Consider the following 3,403-nt stretch of genomic DNA (forward strand, 5'->3'; position numbering starts at 1 on the left):
TAATAAAGAACATTTTTTCAAGTAAAAAATAAATACATTCCAAAATAGATTTTTTTTAATTTATTTTTCAATATATCAATAGAGTATCCAAAGAATACACAATATGAAATGTAAATAATGAATTAAAACTCTTAGTAATAGACCAATCTAACACCCAAACAGAAACACATGGACATAGGTTACTATATGAAAAGGTGTGCAAAAGAAGAAAATAAACTATGTTGTAGCAAGGAGATGTTTTCCATCATAAGAATTTATTATATTTCAAGAGCATCACATTTTTAAAATAGGACATGCTGTAACTCTAAGCCCATATCCTCTTATCGACAAAAAAAAAACTGGGGGGCCCCCTTTGCCCAGGTTGCCGATATGGTAGATCCGGCCCCACACACCCTTAAAGCTGCATTCGAAAGCTTTCCTGAACGTGTGTACTGTTGATTTCTAAAAGGCCAGTAGCTTTGTTGCCCAGATAAGGGCGTGAGGGCCCTTAAGAACAACCATATTAAAAAACTAAGGACACATTCCTCAGATAGATGCAAAATGTGCTATGGACAGTAGCACATCTTCTTAATTGCACCTTCTTTATCAAAACAAGTGCATCCTTATACTTGAGTATAGTATTAAGGTAGGACAATTGATAAAGAACTGCCATGCATGCCCCCACCCAGAGACACAGACTGATGCCCACCTTATCCAGCAGGTGGACCACAGACACAAACCACCGATCACCAGCATGACATCATCTCTCGTATTTAGGTTAAAGGACACCTATCATGCTATATTTGAACAATATATTGTAGGGCCATACCTATATAAAGTATATAAATATAGTTTTTTTTTCAAAATACCAAACAGATCCTGCATTTTAGCCATGCCTCATTTCGCTCCATTTGCTCTTTCCAGCACTGTTTTTGCAGGGGGCTGATTCTGTGAGCTGCAGCTGACCACGCCCCCCTGCAGGAGAGGGGAGCGTGCTCTGAACAGCTGCTGGGCTGTCAGAAGAGGGGGGAGATCTCCGTCCTCCGTGTTTTATTATATTATTATATAGAGTCGTTATTCATTTGTTTTAAAGCTCAATAAATAACAAAGAAGACCTTTGACCGGCACTTTTCTAATTTTGTCCGGAAGATTTAAACTTTAACGGACATCTTGACCGGCGAAAAAAAACCTAACTGAAACTCTGCCGCACGGTCCCCTCGTTCCTTGGAAGAGGCGGAGAGGTGGGTGTTTGTCATCTGCTGGTGGACTAACCGGAGAGAATTACAGTGCTTGCCTTGACGGGGAGGGATTGCATTGAATTAAAGCAGCGGGAGCAAACGCTTGCCTCGGGGAGGGAGAAAAAAAGCCACAGCGGAGAATAAACAGAAGGGCAACCATGGCAACCATGCGCGGGAAGTCTTCTTCGCTGCTTTTGTGGCAGACTACAGCGCCACTTACAGGCCTGGCATATGTACTACAGCGTCTCCAGCGCTTTCGAGCGGCAATGGCCGGCCATGGCCCAACCCCACATTCCCCTGATAGGTGGAGAGTTGGCCCAATAGCCGTAGCGCCACCGTCCTGATGTCAGGACAGTGTTCAAATCTGGATCAGTTTTTATCAGATCCGTTGCAGCCCCGTTTTTAGAGATTTGGGTATGGAGGAAAATAGAGAGGGTTGTGTTTTCTGACACTTGGTGAGTGGAACACCCTGGAACACCGGGGACACATATTCATGTATAAAAGACGTACAAAAGTGCATTTTGCATGATAGGTCCCCTTTAAATAACAAATCATATCTTTATGTTGGACAGAGAATGAAACCAATCAGATTTGTTTAACTCTATGGGTTGTATTTATTTAATCACAAGGTACATTTACTGGTTTAAAAACTCTCTTTAAGATGTTTGCAAATGATTCAAAGGGCCACGCCTGCAGCTGTGAATGAATGACATCTTACTTTAAAGGACTTCATAGAGATGCACAAGCTAGTGCATCTCTATTGCTGCTAAGAATATCAGGTTTGAGTTTGTTTGTTCAGTGTATGAGCTTGTTATGTACAGGACGGGGATCACAGCATTTCCACCATATCTGATATCGCAATCATCCCACAGCCCAATCGCTTTACTTTTCATCCAACTCCTCCCCTACACTTTTCTTGCTGCCTTTGCTTTCTCCTCATGAGAAATCACAAGAGGCTTTATATGATCAAGTGAATTTTGTCGCCCCATTTTAACCGCAAAATATAATTGTATACAGTATGTCAATGTATTTATTCAATGTACATTGATATTGTAGTCAGAAGAAGGCAAGGCCAGTTTATTTGTATTGCACATTTCATACACAGAGGCAGCTCAAGCTTGCTCTATATGAAGACGTTTTAGAAAGACATAAGTAGAAGTAAAAGTGCAAAGTGCTTAAGGAGTTCAAAATGAAATAGGTAGGAATAAGAAAGTATAAAAAAACAGCAACAATTATAAGAAAATTGCACTGTACACGCAGAACACGTTAAATGCCGTATGGATGGATAGATTGTGAAATCATTATTTCACCTAATAATTTTTATTTCCCCAATTTGCCAAATGCAAAAAGAGATGTTTAGTTTTCTCTCAAATGTCCACATGCACAATGAATAATTGATCCCTCATTATTAGTGATATGGGATACAGGAAACCAATAAATAGCCAACTGTAATGTGGACCTCATTGCAGAGCCAATAGGCTGATTTCATGAAAGCTAATTTGAAAGCTGCTGCTTTTTGTGTGTTACTTATTTAAAGAGCCCTCAGCCATATCTCAGCTTATCTTAAAGGTAATAGCTAAAGGCATGTGATTTGTTTGACATTGATGACCCCTGCCGAGGTTTGGGTTACAGAACACTTGTTGCGTATACAGTGTGTGTTATGTGTAACATAGCTTCTAGTCATAAATAACATTTTGTCTTTATTGGGGAGCTTCAGATTTCCCATTGATGTAAATACTTTGGTGTTCCAGAGGCAGAGCTTGTGGAATCAATACAATGTAATAATATACAGTACATTACAAAATGAAAGGATATCTTTTTATGTGATTCAGTAGTTAAGTTTTGTCTAAAAAAGGTTGCCTTTTCCTATCCAGCTTGGAGAGTTCACTCTATTAAAAAATATGTATTTGTTCTTCGAAAGAGTAAATAGTATACAGACATGTCTTGCTACCAAATAGGTGTAAAGAATGTAAACAATCAACTTTCAAAATATAAGTGTCAATAATTATTCCCACACACATCTGATGAGTTTATGACACCTCTTAAGTAAGACATACACTACCCTCTCTGTGAGCCTTGGAGCTGCTGCATGATTTCTGCTAAGCTAATCATTATGGATAATAAAAAGGAAGGTTATATCACTCTGAGTCACTTAAAACACAGACAACATTTTCATGGAGCTTGGG

This window comes from Trematomus bernacchii, unplaced genomic scaffold (genome assembly GCF_902827165.1).
Source record: "Trematomus bernacchii unplaced genomic scaffold, fTreBer1.1, whole genome shotgun sequence".
Taxonomy (NCBI): domain Eukaryota; kingdom Metazoa; phylum Chordata; class Actinopteri; order Perciformes; family Nototheniidae; genus Trematomus; species Trematomus bernacchii.